The 16358-nt window shown below is 36.9% G+C and overlaps 2 protein-coding genes across 5 annotated transcripts in view; one reads left to right on the top strand and one right to left on the bottom strand.

Moving 5' to 3' along the window:
* The window catches only part of cbln2b (cerebellin 2b precursor), a 449384-nt gene that overhangs the window by 377306 nt on the left and 55720 nt on the right, over window positions 1–16358 (bottom strand). The gene's annotated exons all lie outside the window — the stretch shown is intronic.
* Window positions 861–16358, top strand: part of sema5a (sema domain, seven thrombospondin repeats (type 1 and type 1-like), transmembrane domain (TM) and short cytoplasmic domain, (semaphorin) 5A) — a 150629-nt gene continuing 135131 nt past the window's right edge. For 3 of the 4 annotated variants that reach the window (XR_008807377.1, XR_008807378.1, XM_056254083.1), the window contains exon 1: window positions 861–1065. The gene's annotated coding sequence lies outside the window, so the exon portion shown is untranslated. Of the gene's footprint in view, window positions 1066–4183; window positions 4356–16358 lie in introns of those variants that run through there. The other variant, XM_056254084.1, reaches the window with a different exon arrangement.

Raw genomic sequence — 16358 nt, 5'->3', positions numbered from 1 at the left:
ACTCAAAATAAGTACCTACTCAAGAGAGTATGTAATTTCGGATGTGATTTTATAGTCTTTTCTTCCTTATGGTGACGAGTATCCGGGTGAAATGGCTTCTTGAACAAGTAAAAAAAAAAATTGGATAGGCTATATGCTTATTCTTTTGCCCATGTTCCCGTTCTCTGCAATAATAATACAAATAAAATAATAAACAGGTAAAAAAAATGTAGTTTGCTATTGCAGGTCGCAACAAGTGAGAGGAAAGGTATATTAATTAAAGATTATGAGGACACATAAGTTAGGGTTTAAAAAATGAAACGCATGGATAAATCATTTATTACAAATATTACAATATTCCATAAAAAAACAAGGATTGTCCATTTTTATGTCATGGTGACTTTAAGATAATTTGCATGTAGGCTGGCTGTTTATTTATTTGGTGAGGAATCGTATAATACTGTACAGTCAACGCGTCATATAACGAGAGAAAAAAAGAACACTCATTTATGAAATTACACTATTTTATGGGCACTGGTGTAAAGTGTGACCTCTGGTGGTATCAGAATAAGAACTTTGCAAAGCAGTCCTAAACTTTTCAGGGTGATCAAAAAATAAATAGTTATTAGGGCTTCCACTCTCAATGTTCTTCTGCAAGAGAACTGTTGCGCAAACTAGAACACCCCCATTATCGTGAATGAAGCTGTCCACGCGCTCTCTTGCAGCGCAGACAGGCTCGTTGGTTCAGTGGGACGCTCTGGTCTTGGTCTTGTTCGCGTCGCGTCGCGTCGCTCGCAGTGTAGGCTAGACACTCTCTGAACGGAGCGCTTCAACTGCCCAGAGAGTTTAGACTTGCGACTCTGCTACACGTCTTTCTCTCTGTCGTCTGAGAAAGTAGTGGAAGTCATTTGTTCTCATTGCGTTCGTTTGAGGATCAGTTCATATAGAAAGCTGCGCTCATACGGACTATTCCCCCTTTGCGGACTGTAGAGATATTGGGATTACACGTCACATTTCACAGAACTCACTGACTCTTTGCTTCTTCTCACCTACATGATAAGGAGGAATATTGTGACACTTCTTTTGGTAAGTAACCCATGCTATGCTTTTCTCCATACGCGACTCAGGTGTTCAAATAACCAGCGATATGTAGGCTAAAGCTTATATATTTGCAGTAGCCTGTCGTTCTCTTGTGCTTACAAGAACAAGTGTATCTTAAGAATGAATTCAGATCAATAGCTATAATATTTCGCATTCAAAACATTATTTATTCTATATTTATTTTTCTCTCACACACACATTAACAAGGAAAACATTGTCGAAATCATAACGTATCGGCTATGCTTTCATGTGCGTGTATTGTGGAACTTTTGCTGATGAAATCATATTTACCGCGTGGTGGTGCTGCCTCAGAGTAGTTTAGTCTGACAGAGATCAAGCTTTTGACGGCAATAAAACAGTCTCACGTCTTAATAGGATCCTGCATAAACTGCATGAATATGATTGTTAGCAGTGACATAGGCTATATAGAAAATGACTTTGTCTACACCTTGTTATTGGCAGTTTCTGTGATTTTTTTTTTTTTAACTTAATCGTGTCTTAATTACTTTATTTTTACGTGTAGCCTAATGTATATTTTTTTTAAATGATTTCTGTCAATATTATTTTCCTCAACTGAGAGGACCTAACTTCTCTACAATAAATATACTTCACTTAACACATTATTATAACTATTAAATTAAATAAACTTTTTATATGAATTTAAAGAAGCATATTTTCAATGCATAAACGACCAGCATAGAAATAATCTAAAACAAGCTGCCATGGCTACCATATGTGCATTCATGTATGTGTATTATAGCAAAGCTGTTTGCAATTTTGCAACAAAGCATCTTTTTTTGTAATTCAATATGCAGTAATCATGCGTATACAGCACAATTACCTTTGATGATTTATATTCTTAATAGTTTAAGAGAAGAAGCCGATTTTCACTTACTGGTGGATTTTTTGTTATTATTGAGACTGTGGTGATGATGAAAGACAAATGAAGACATTTTCAGAATGATAAAGACCCTTGTGGCTTTTTTTATTTGTATTAATGACTGGCAAAGATTAATGACTGCTACGTTTGATTGTCTCCTGATATTTAAAGGACAATCAATCATGAAACGTCTGTGTTCCAGTTTACCTGATGTCCCACTCTATTTTAACAGCCACACTGAACCATGACTGTTCAAGTTCATTCATTTTACCAATAGTTATATAAACCTCTCTATATTTGATTTTCCAGCATTGTGACCTTTGTAGTGTGTCCAAACTATCGCCACGCTACTATTATCATAAAACATCTCATTTCATCCAATAGAGAATGTGTCAGGTCATTAGGCATAATAGCATCAACTTGGGACATTCCCTCTAACGGTCAACTATTGTCAAATGTGATCTTTTTTAATCACTCTCTGAATGTAACAGAGTAAAATTGATCATAAAATGGAAATGATAGTTTGAAGTACTTTGCGAGCAAATGTGTTTGCTTAATGACTCTGAACACGTTCAGCGTTCCTGAAATTAGTGGTTCACGTGGCTTTCCTGTTCCATTGATCTCTCCAGACTGTATCATTATGTATTTTACCCATGCTGAATATATGATGCATTCAAGCGCTGGAAGATGTCCAAGTTCCCTTCAGTGTTTCTTTACTTGCTTAAAGGTCGTTGCACTTCAGCATAAGACTAATCTCTGTATAGTGCATGTGTATAGTGTATCACCACCAGCAGGCTTCTGGAAAAACGTCACCCTGGTCCAGATGGTTAAATTACTTCTAGATCATAGCAGTGCAAGTCCTTTGAGTTCATTCACCTGCAAAGGCACGGTCGTTAACGTCCCGTAGGACAAAGAGGCTCGGGAATGTAAAGCAAAAAAAAAAGTGCTGAATTCTGAAAGAGTATGATAAGATACCTCTGGGCAATGAGAGCAGTTCGAATTTCAGTGCAGATTCAACACGGAATCTCAGTGGACGTGTAAAAACAATCCAAAAAAAAAGAAAAATACTCCGGGGCATTGATTTTACCTAACCTCTAAACTCTTTAGCACTGTTATTGTCCTAAAGCGATAATTTAGTCAACATGAGATCATTGAGTTTATGGTTACCATCGATACAGATTTGCAAATGTCAGCCATTATGCCGTACACTGTTACATTGAAAGTATACCTTTATTATAGAACGCCCCGTGGACGCTTTAGTAATATGAAGACTGACTTAATTCCTATTTGTAACCCAAGTTATTAGTCTGCCAGTGGCCTGCATGTGTTCAGCAGCTATTGTAAAGTTGTTAGTATGCCGTCACTAGCACCTGCACAGCTTGACAACCATGAGAGCCTGTTGGTCCACTCACCTCCCCTGTTTTTATTAACATAATCAGCAGCAAACACAATACCAAAAGGGATCTTAAAGGGATAGTTCATCCAAAACCTCTGTATGACTTTCGTTCATTTGGAATAATGGAATTATGTTTTTGAAAGAAATATTTTATGCTCACCAAGGCTGCATACATCTGATCAAATATACAGTGTCACATGATCCATAAGAAATCATTCTAATATTAAACAGCAAAAACTGTTTTCAACTTTGATAGTAAGAAGAACCTTTCATTTATATTTGAGCAGCAGATTAGAATGACGTCTGAAGGATCATTTGACAGACAAGTGAAGACTGGAGTAATGGCTGCTGAGAAATCAACTTTGCCAGCAGTTGTAAATTTGAAAATATATAGAAAGAATAGAAATATTTCACAATATTACTTTTACTCTATTTTTGAACAAGTAAATGCATCCTTGGTGAGCATAAGAGACTTTTTTACGAAAGCATTAAAAATCTTAATTATTCCTGTAGTATATATATATATAGCTATATATATATATATATATATATATATATATATATATATATATATATATATATATATATATATATTATATATACGTATAGCCGGGTCCAAAGTTGTTTTGGACCCCATTGACTTCCATTGTTTGTGCAAAAATAGCTTCCTTTGTGTACTCATTTTTGGGTGAATTGTCTTTTTAAATAAGATAATTCCATTCATCATAGTCCCTCACGCACTTTTCATTTCACTGCCAGCCAGTGAATTTTTCCATTGTTTACAAGCGGTTTTGTCCCTCTCTATATTTAGCTCTCAGCTCGCCACATCTCCATTCAGGGCTGGTGCTCTGGTACTGATCACAGTCCTGGCAGTCTTGAGAGAAGAATTCAGCTATGGCTGCTACTTTGTTACCCTTGTAGAGCAAGTCAGGCTTGAGGAAACAGCTGGTCTGAAGAACAGACAGGTCAGGGCTAATGAGGTGCCAACTTATTCAATCGGTAAGACGCTGAAGGGTTGCTGTGGATACATGCAACACAACCTTGATGGCAAATCAGACAACAATGGAAGAGAGAGTGTAACATGAGGCATAATTGTCTCCTGTAAAAGTGTATTGAGGTTGCCCCAGCTACTGAAGTAGATTAGATAACTATGTTGTATGAAAACATGAGCTCTTATGTCAGGACAGGGCGGGCTGAGGTTGGTCTGATGTGGTTGCAAATCTTTGTAATTATCACTGATTGTATTTTGACTGTGATTCATATTCTTGCTCTTAATGTTGGTGATTATTCTAATTGCTGTTGTTTGCTTTCCATACACATTATTTGCTGTCTCCTTCAGGCTGTAGAGGGAATTCATTATTCGTAATTCTTTCAATTCTTTTTTTTCTTTTTTTAGAAATGGGAAATTGAGAATAAGATGTGAACAAGACATTGTAAAATCACCATCAAAATTAACAATAATTTTTTAACGGAATATTGCGGTATTTATTGTAAATGATTTATGCATGCACAGCATTATTAGCCTAATCTTTAACCAAAATAACTTCCCCTCCCTCCTGCAATGACATCTCTTCTCAAGGCAAGGTTTTTTTCAAAAGTTATGAACAAACATTCTTGTTTGTTGATTCAAAGATATCTGGTCTTTAATAACGTTCTCAAAACGTCAAAAACGTTATTTATACATTGTTCATTGAAAGTTTTGTTTCTGAAACGGGACATTCATCTAATGGTTTTTAAATGTTACTTGTTTCAGAATGTTCAGAGAACATCAACAATGTTCTCTTAATGTTCACATAACTAAGAAAAAGTGTTTTTATAACATTTAAAAAATTGGATATTTAAATGTTCAGAATAACTTATGAAACGTTGGTACACACAAAAAAAAGTTGCTGCCCTACATTTTTAAGTACAATCAACTTGGATGTTTAAGTCATTTCAACTTAAATAACATTAAACTGACAAAAGAAATGACTGTATAACTCATATAACTCATATTCTCAAGTTGAAAATAGCTTAACTTATTTTGATGAGTTAAACAGCAATGTAAAAACATATGTTGTCATAACGTATTGATCATATCATTTTCTTACAGTGTAAAACATTCCTAGAACATATTTTTGTTATAGCTAGGAATATGAGAAAAGGCTATTGCAACTTCAGTTTCATGCAGACTTATAAATAAGTCTCTATACCTATAAATTAGCAGCTTCAAAGAGTTGTTCATAATAGGGGCCTGCAAACAAGTAGAGATTTGTGCTGCATAAAGGGTTTTTTTGTGAACGTACAGAACACAAGAGAGAGACTTGTATCACACTAGAATAGTTGATTGGATGTGCAGCGCTGCCAGATTGGAGCAGGACTAGAGTAATATGCACTGCTTTGAACTGCCTCTGTTCTGCAGGTTGATGTCAATGCTTTTTAGGATGATTTTTGAGTTTTACAAAGAAAGAAAGCTGATTTGAATGTGTTTTGAGTGAAAGAGAGCGCTCTCTGCTTTGATGGAAACAGAGATGCCCACATTATCAGTGCAAATTAGCACCATCTCCCCACACTGGCTGATATGTTTACGTAGTCCTAAAACCACAAAACCTCTTTCGCTGTCATTTTAAACCGCAGTCCTTATATTTAGCCCTGACTCACTGAATGTAAAACTTCACATTGACAAATCCCCTCGGCCTCGTGTTTCCGTTCTGTGCTTGTATGAAAGACTTTTGTGCATTTAAATAAGGACAGCGCTTCAGCAGCTCTAATAGAGGTCCAGTTTATAATCCCGCCAGACCTCGGGTGTTATTTTTAGGAAAGACTTGGAGAGCATCCTGTTTATGTTTGAAACTCTGGACCTTATGTTCTTTGAGATTAAAGGATGAGAGCCAGATCAGGAGATTTTTTTTTTCTTCTTCTTTCCTTCAGCTTACCGTAGCTTATTAATGTGATGCCATTCCACCGGCAGTTGCTCTTCGGGCTGAATCATGAGTTGTCAGTCTTCTGAAAATGATTTTCCATGGTTTCTAGGCCCGGTTTAACAGACTCGTAATTTTTATGCGGGTGAATGACGTTACAAAATGAGTGAAAGGGTTGTTTGAGTGATTCTGAGTTTATGGGGACACCAAACTGCCTTGAAGATTCCTGAAGACCTTTAATCAAATCGCTGACATGTAAACGAGGATGGTTGACATTTGTTGTAAAAATGAATGGATTTATTTTTGTGGTCCATTTATGTGGAGCTTTTAGGACCTCCTTCTTGATGTCAAAATGTATATCTTTTGATTTATGGCATAATAAATTTAATGGAGCATAAATTAATAGCCAGTGAACTTGAATGATGGTCTCATGTTCATCTTTTCTAATAAAAACACTAGTCTGTACATTCAGTTTTTAAGAGCTAATGACAACAGAAATAAAATTAAATCATAGGTGTTAATTGCTGCATTTGAATGGTGTTAATAAACAGTGATTGACTGATATCCGGCAGGCTAATTAAATTACTCATAATTATTTTGATATATTTGCCTTTTGTTTTGTGATCAGCCAAATCTACTGATATATTTAAATTTATTTTGAGTACATAAATGAGATCATGTAACACTAGTCAAAGGATGACAAAAAAGAAGAGATGCTGCGTTAATAGCCCTAATTTGTTTATTTCATATAAAATAGCGGCATTTTGCGTTATATAATCGCATAGGTTTGACATCGCGATTACGATTGCGATACGATTAATCGTGCAGCACTAATAATAATAGTAAAAGGAACTATATTTAAATATAATTTATATAAAAACTATTGTATAATATATGTTATACATATATATTATGTATAATATATATATATATATATTATACATTGTATATATTTTACATATATAATGTATAAAATATATATGTGTAATATATCATGTACAATATACTGTATATATATATATATATATATTAGGGCTGTCAAATGATTAATCACGATTAATCACATCCAAAATAAAAGTTTTTTTTACATAATATATGTGGGTACACTGTGTATAATTATTTTGTATATAAATACACACACACATGCATGTATTTAAGAAAAAAATATTATTTATATATAAAATATTTATATTTATATATAATATAAATTATATATAAATCTATATACAGTATATACATGAAAATATTTCTTAAATATATACAAGCATGTGTGTGTATTTATATATATAAAATAATTATACACAGTGCACCCACATATATTATGTAAAAAAAACTTTTATTTTGGATGTGATTAATCACGATTAATCATTTGACAGCCCTAATATATATATGTATATATTACATTATATATATTTTATACATAATATATGATTATGTATAAAATATATATAATATATAATATACACACACTCACTTGAAAAAAACTAGTATTTGACCACTAATAAAAATGACATAAATGAGAACTTTTACCAACCTAAATCGTCTATTTTCAGGACTTTCCACTGGGCTCTCCATATGGTCTGTTTTACAGAAAAGCCTCCGCCTCTTTTGTAATGCAGTGCAAGTGTGTCTGATGGATTCTAACAGCATTGTGTGACCATAGACGGTGTGGGGAGAGCGATGCAGATAGCGAGAGAGCACTTAATATGTATTTAGGGCTTTTTCCAGATAGAGCTGTAGCCTCCCGCCTCCCCTGCTGCTCTGAAAGCTTGTGTCAGGCTGCGAACAGCATCCATCTCTGTCTGGGGTCCTGGAAATGTGGCAGAGCAGATAGAGAAAGTGAAGCCGGGGGTTTGGTTCAGGGTGAAGAAGGTCTGCGTCCAAAAAGAGGCTTTAATGAGTCGCCTTGGAAGGTGGTCCGAGTGGTTCTGCTCCACAGCTGTTTTAACACTGTGTGATTTTCTCACTTGCTGTTTCTGTGGACTGTAGAGTGAGACACGGGTGCTTATGGTTTTGTGTCAGTTCTGTTTTCTGCTTTCTGCACAGATAGTTTGACAGTGTTATGTGAAAACTGTGAGTGAATCGTTTGCACACAAGCTCAGACTTGCACGTGTGATATCAAGTTTGTTTCTAGAAAGAAACCTACACTTCTATCTACAAACTTGTTTATTATTAAAAAGAAGTTTTTTTTTATCAAATACATTAGATAAAAAATTTAATAAAATGGTAACTACTGTACAAACCACAATAAAAATCAGCAGTATTTCCTGTTTAATATTGTTTTAAAATATTCATGTTTTCTGTAAATCATTTAGTTGAAAAAAGTGACCATAAGTGCAGTCTAAATTCAAACCCACAATTGCACATAATGTCAGAAATATAAAGCAAGATTTTATGGCATTTTTGTACTTTTTGGAGCAGTTAAAGGTGCATTGCGCAACTTTTCATGTTAAAAATACCTGTTTTTCTATCCTATACATCCTTAAAGAACTGCCTGATGGGCTGAATAAGCCCTTCTCTGCGCACTAAGATTGCCTCTATAATCCTGTACAGTAAAATATATAAGAGGGATTCGGGCTCGAATTTGAGACTGGGCGTGACGTCATGCGCGTTCACGCTCACCAGGCTATGTCTCGCAGGTTTGTGTATTCGCCGGCGCCGCCATTCTCCACATCAGCGAAGACAACTCCTGCGTCAAAGGTAGAAGATGGATTCAAAGAGACCGGCTTGTAGTCCATTCCAAACCCCAACGCAAACTCCACGTAAAGTAAAGAAAAGAAAAATTTTGTCTAGTGCCACCAAAAGGTCCAAATTGGAGTCAGACAGGCGTCGGAGTAAGACGAGAGTCAACCTCGGGAAGGCATTCAACAAATGGAGAGATCTCCGGTCTGCTCTTGGTCTCAAACGGGATCCTCAGTTGGCTTTTTTTCTTGATAAAACGGTAAGATATAGCCCAGTCTCTAATGTCTGATACGGCAAATATATGACAACAAATGACGATGCGTAAAATGTGTAATGCTTTAGTGTAAGCTAGATAAATGTACAATCAGATTTGGTTTTACTACCATTGTCAGTGAACAGGTTCATAAACTAGGAATTGTCTTCGGAAGAATAGTACAACATAAAACATATCCCATAAAAGATGCTAAAGTTACCTATGTTTTTGTGTATGACCTACCGGTAGCCTTGTGTACTTTGCTAACATGATAAGGTGCTCATGTCCTTGACCAACAAGGAAGAACGCCGTTGCATTGGCTATATTTTCTTTTTCGTAAAAAATTGTAAATTGTTCCCGGGAATGTGAATTCGGCGGATTAGCCTGTTTGGCTTTTACAGTAACGTCATAGTGCCATTTGATTGTTTATTACCGTGAGACATTTGAGTGTACTTTGTTGACCAACTGTGTATGGTATGATTATTATTTTGAGCTTTTACAAAGTAATAACTTATATTGTTCATGAACGTGTTTCCATAATAATACACTCATAAGTGGATATAGTAAACACATAAAACAGTTCAACATACATGGAGATAGATGGAAACAAAAAACGAACTTTTCTACTACCCCCGTTTTCCCCTCACACATAAGTGTGTAATTTACTCAAATGCCTTTCCTTTCATATATTTAAAATGACTTGCAGATTTATAACTTTATTACCTCTGAAGACATTATGACTGTCAACAAAAGATTTGTGCGGCTGATGCTCTTTTGGTTATGAACAGCTCGTGCAAGCGTGCGTGTGCGTGTGATCCATGAGCGTGCACATCTCTGGTTGCAGTTTCGCTTGTCGCCAGAGGGGGCATAGTTCTGCAAAAACTCAGAAACCTGCGCTATGCACCTTTAAGCTCCGTTTACACAAAGGGAAGAAGCAGATATTTCCCTGCGGTTTGGCCTCTCATTTACACAAAAACCCCGTTTTTATCACAGAAAACAATTATTTCTGATAACGCCGGTTATGTGTTGCCGTGTCAACTGGGAGAAACCGAGAAACGGGGTTTTAGGTTCTCAAACGTCACATTCTGAGGATTCTGATTGGCTTGCATGGCTTTTTCCTTCTCCCTAGACTGCCGCCCATAGGTTTGACATAGTTATGATGGCGCTCGAAAACGTGTGCACGATGTTATTATTGAAAACGGAGGAGAGGGGGGGGGGGGGGGGGGGGGGATATTCGTTTCTCTAAATACCCGGCTATGTCTAAATGTGGCCTTAGTTTAGTATTATGTTTGTACTATTATATATTATACTATTATTAATATTTTTAATTGAATTTATTAGTTTTTTAAACATTTCTATTTCTTTTTTTTTTACATATAAAAAAAGTATTTTAGCTTATTTCATTAGGTTGTTCTAATTTCCGTTAAAGTTAAGAAAAGGCAAGTAGGATGATGCAAGCCGGATTTAAACTTGTGTCCTTGTGGCTCAACGTGTGGGAATACGTGCGCTAACCTTTAAGCCAGGTCTATGTGCTTTTGAAGCGAGAGGATGACTCAGACTGCATTTTGCTTTCTTGACATCTGATATTTGTGATGTGTCTGCACTGTTCATCTGCGCTATCCAAATCTGAGGAAGCGTCAGGGGACTTGACATCATCCCTGACAGGTGAGAATCCGCAGGCTCAAAAGATGCAGTGAAGTCAGACGGGATGTGACAGAAGAAAGAGAAAAAAAAAAACTGCTCTCCTCTACTTCATACAAAACATCATCCAACAGAGAGAATTTGACAGCTATGAGGAGGATTTTAAATATATCTTTAATCTGATAGTGTATTGCAAACGCAAAAGCTGTAGTTGTGTTTTGAAAGCCTTTAAATCTTTTGATTGTAAGTAAAAGGATGTACTGTAAATATGTGCAGATATTAACAAACAAAGCCACAAGGTCACCGTAGAAGCGTGGGCAACTGGGCATGCAGAAAGTCCCTGCCGTATCAATGAACAGCTTGATTTTATGGAAACCGAGCTCTTGCTAATCAATACAAAACCTCCTAAGTCCTGCTTAAAGCATCGAGCGGCTCCCTGAGAAGATGTCCCGCACGGCTCTCCAGCGACTGATGGGACCGTGCAACGCAATTTAAACGTGTCGACTGGCTCCTCTAAGATGGATGGTTGTTCATGTTCAGACTATATGAAGGGATCAATAGGAGATTTGCTCTTACTTGAGGCATGTGTCGTTTATTTATATTTAAAGTCTTCAAATGGTTTTCCAGTGATCTCTTTCCAGATGTCTGAGGGAGGCGCGTTAAGAAGGGGAGTGGGAGACAGACAAACAGTTCTTCTCAGCGTGAGGAGGGTTGGTGTGAATCCCCCTCTAGCAGACACCGACAGTTCCTCCCTGCTGAGAGGAGCCACTGAAACTAAACGAATCAGAGAACAGCACACGGGTTTACAAATGAGAGAATATTTTTAGCAAGCATGTTTGTTTGGTATCTATCTATCCATCTACCCGTCTATGTGTCTATCTATCTGTCTGTGTCTGTCTGTCTGTCATTCTATCTATCTATATCCTCATCCCAGATGATCTCGCCCTAATTTGTTTAAAATAGTCTTCATAACTGATGACGCATAATAATGTCTCTGATCACCAGACCAGCATTTGTCATTTAAGGAAACAAATCAATGAATGGAAAGCTCTTTCCATCTTACATCCCACTTAGAATTTCATCTTCCTTTCCTTACTTATGGCAGGTATATATATATATAAAATGACCCGTTAATACAGTATCGATCAATATTTTAGCTGGGCTATATTTTAAAGTGTCTCTCCACCTGTTTTTCCCATCATTTATTTATTTATTTATTTCTACCTCTCTACACGTGTTTCGTTGACCTCAATCCGGCTTAATGATGCACCAAAGTGATACTTAAAAGCTAATTGGTTTGAAAGGTTACTCTGATAATGATGGTCACTTATGCGGAAGGAAGCACATTTTATTTCTTCTCCATTTCAACTTTTTCAAACCCATTTTTTTTCCAGAAACAAATGATGTAACTCCATTTCCATGTCCAGTATGATTGCTCAATTTAAGGAATCAGAGGAGGCTGTGAGCCTGTGGCATCCAGGAAGTGATTTCACTCACTGACCTCAACTTACACATTCAAGAACAATTCAAATACATGATGAGCATAGTAGTAACAACTACATCAATACCACTATCCATCTTTTTTTATTTCCTTCCTTTATCCTTCTTTGCTTCCTTCCTTTCTTCCATCCATTTTTTCCTCCATTTTATCCAGCCTTCTTTTCGTTATTCCCATCCATCCATCCATCCATCCAGAGTTGACCTCTGACCTTCATCGTAGTTTCTTGTTAAATGGACTTAAAAAGATCATGGTCTTGAGCACAATAAACAAGCTAACATTCGTAAATCCTATATCTTTCATTCTATTTAAATATATATATATACATTTTAATCGATATATTTTTAGTGTATATTTTCAACAATCAGCGCCGTGTTTGAAGAGTGCGCATATGCACAAGGGAACTCTGTCTGGAGAATGACGTATGAGGGAACCTGTGATGAATCAAACATCAAATAAAGCAAATTGACATGGAACAAAAACTGGGATAGTCATTAGGTGCCATGTTCGTTAGCAGCATCTCAGAGATCTCATATAGAGTAATTAGCAGAAGTTATTACTCCTACACTTACCGTAATGCCATAGACATTAGTCCTATATTGTTGAACCAATGTCTGTTTCTGAAAACTCTTGACTAGTTTTTCCAACGATGCAACAGCACTGTTTGATTACAGTCTAAACATATGTCCATAGTTACAAAAAAGTAATCTTTCAACGGCCAGTGTTTGGTTGCGTCAAATGGATGAAACCGCTCCCAATACTTTTGATTGAGCAAATTGTATTACTTGACGTAATCTGTCTGACATCTCCATGCTAAGATTGTAAATGTTTACCTGTGGGACGCCCAACAGTCAAGTGGGGTGACAGTTCAAATGTGCTATTTAATTTGTATTCACTTTAGATAAATGTCACTGGAGGAGGGCTAGTTAGCTGCAAATAACCCTATACCTGTCGACCTCGAGTACCTGCCGTGAAACAATCAGCATGCTGTTACTTCCTCTGTCCTTCTTTCATTTATGTCTTTGTTTCTTTTCCACCCTCTACGCCTTTCAAAAAAGACAAATTCAGCTTGGAAGAGAATACTGAGTTAGGAATAAAAAGAACAGAAGTCACCTGTTGTGCTTAAAACGTCTAATAAGCCCTCTTGCCTGCATGAATATAATATCAACAGGAGTCTTTTCTGTGAATGGTGTTGAATAAGATCGAATGAATTACGGTGAGCTCTGAACCCTGCAGTGCTCTAACACACTTTTCCTCCCAGTACAGAACAAACATCTGTTTTGTGATGAATAAAGCAACATTTTATAAATGCACATTTCAGACTCCACACCTCCACACCCTTCCTTTCCAGCCAGCACACACATACCGGCAACTCATGGTTGCTAAATGGTTTTTGATGTTAAGCTGACAGAGATGACAGTGCCCTTGAACAATTATTCAGAGTTATAAAAAGACACTCTTGTTCCTTGAAACTCACTCGTTTCTCATTGACCCTGCTGAGATCGGCACTCTCGCACTCCCCCATTTCACCTGCTGACCTTTTGACGGGTCTCACAGCAGTTTTCATCCATTCATTCTCCTCTGACAGCACATAAACCGTGAGCTCAACCCTGACATCCCTGAAAGCTTTCCTTCAAACAGCATGACCCAGACTCAATTAATAGTCAGAAATAAGTTCTGTTCCAAAGCCTAGCAAGCTGCCATGCTTGTCGCTGACCTTTATATACAGTACGTAACTTCTTATGCAAAGTGCATGAGAGGCTGGAGTCTGGACTTGCAGCATACAGTATATTGGGTATTTAAATAAGACGTAATACCATTTAAAGTTTTAATCAAGGAGAATAATACTTTTATTCAGCGAGAATGCATTAAATTGATCAAGAGTGATAGTAAAGACATTTAAATTGTTTCAAAAGATTTCAATTTGAAATAAATGCTGTTCTTTTATACTTTTTATACTAGTCGTCGAAGAATTCTAAAAAAATGTGTCACGGTTTCCACAAAAAAATACTAAGCAGCACAGTTTTCAACATTTATAATAATAATAAGAAATGCTTCTTGAGCTTCTTGATTTCTGAAGGATCATGTGACTGAAGACTGGCATAATGATGCTGAAAATTCAGCTTTGCCATCACATGAATAAATTTCATTTTAAAATGTATTCAAACAGAAAAGTTATTTTATATTTTAACTATATTTCAAACTATATTTTTGATAAATCTATGCAGCCTTGGTAAACTTAAAGGACAACTCCGGTTGCCTGGGTTTCCCCATACTGCCTTGGCACAGCGCGATTTTATTCACGTTGCTAGGTAGTCTGGATACTATGGACCAAATTTTCGCCTCAGCTAGGGGACCAATCACAGAACGGGGAGGGAGCAGCAAGACGATGATGATGAGTTTGTTTATACCTATGGATCAAACATGGCAGCAGACGCGAAGTTACCTTTCGATGCAGCCTTAGATATTGTTCTAAGTAGTTTCGAACGCAAATAAATCTCTGACCCATCGTCTTCTTCCTCGTCTAATTTCTTTCGCTCTTCATCTTTTCATCAATTTCTTTCGCACGTCATCTGGTATAATTGAAACGATTTGCTATGAGCTACGTACTGGCGCATTTGATAGACATTTGTAGCACCCAATAAACGGCTCTGGGCATTCGTAAACCACGCCTCAAATACGAGAAAATGAACATGTGGTTCCCAGACCACGTCTCAACGTCAATGAGACGTGGTCTGACGTTAGCCAGGCTACAACTCCGGCGCAAAATGAACCTATGGTGTAATAACACATTGGTACCGAGTTGACCGTTCTCTGGGATTTGTTTTCATGATAATCGAATGTAAAGAGTTTTATCTCTTTGGAAAACAGTCTCGACCAGTCGAACCACGAACGCCGTGCTAAGTGAGCTGGTCGATCGGAATTACGTTTGTGAAATCTAATTACATGGAAATGCATGAATTATATTAGTTAAAATATATGGGTGATTAACTACAAGGTTAGAAGGGGTCCCATACTTTCATATGAGATTCCAAGTCCCAGTTTAGCTCACTTAGCACGGCGTTTGTGGTTCGACTGGTCGAGACTGTTTTCCAAGATGGCTCCTGCCTGTAGCCTATACGCGAAGTGTATTGTCTTTATAAAGTATCTTCTTATTAAACTGTCTGTACACTTACAAAGTTCTCAATGCTTCGTTTTGCATGTAGGGACCCTCATTATGTTACTGTGCTAGTGTGGGTCTATTTTGAGCCTTGTTAGTGGTATTAACTAGCGATTTCTTTTTACTTATTCTATATTCTAGCGTTATAAGCTAAACAGTTTTTAGAGATAAAACTCTTTACATTCGATTATCATGAAAACATATCCCAGAGAACGGTCGACTCAGTACCAATATGTTATTACACCATAGGTTCATTTTGCGCCGGAGTTGTCCTTTAAAGGGACAATGTGTAGGAATTTCTCCCATCTAGCGGTGAAATTGTATTTTGAATTTGTAAACAAATTGTGCTCTCCAGCGCCTAGCTTTTTCAAATGCTGTTGTATCTACGGTAGCCATTATGTACCAAAAAGCTATGACAGGATGTCTTCTAATAGCACCTCGTCGAGTGTTCCTTCGGGTGAACAGGTTTGTTATTTCAAACAAACTGCAACTTGACGCAACGAACAAACGAATGTTACAGTATGAATTACTGACTGTGAAACTTGCCGGGGCAGTGACAAGCGCCTCTCACTGCTCTGCTCCTCCTTTTCTGCTGCTTTCAGTTACGCTGGCTCTGAACGAAAACGCGTTGTGGAAACGCGTTGGCCTAGTACTTTTTGTCCCTCTGCTATTATAGTTTTTCAAGATGGCGGAACTACATGGAAGCCTCCATGGACCTACCCATCCCATGTATATAAAGATAATAAATTCTTCGTTTACGAGGATAAGTCAGATTATTGGCAGAGGTATTTGTACACCATTGAGGACATATTTACGAATAAAAATATTGATTTTAGATAATAAAATACCTAAAAAAGTACACATTGTC

The sequence above is a fragment of the Rhinichthys klamathensis genome, unplaced genomic scaffold, assembly GCF_029890125.1.
Source record: "Rhinichthys klamathensis goyatoka isolate OS25496 unplaced genomic scaffold, OSU_Roscu_1.1 h1tg000110l_1, whole genome shotgun sequence".
In the NCBI taxonomy this organism is placed as follows: Eukaryota; Metazoa; Chordata; class Actinopteri; order Cypriniformes; family Leuciscidae; genus Rhinichthys; species Rhinichthys klamathensis.
Note: the sequence above shows the minus strand (reverse complement) of the source record. Positions and strands in the feature narration are given on the sequence as shown.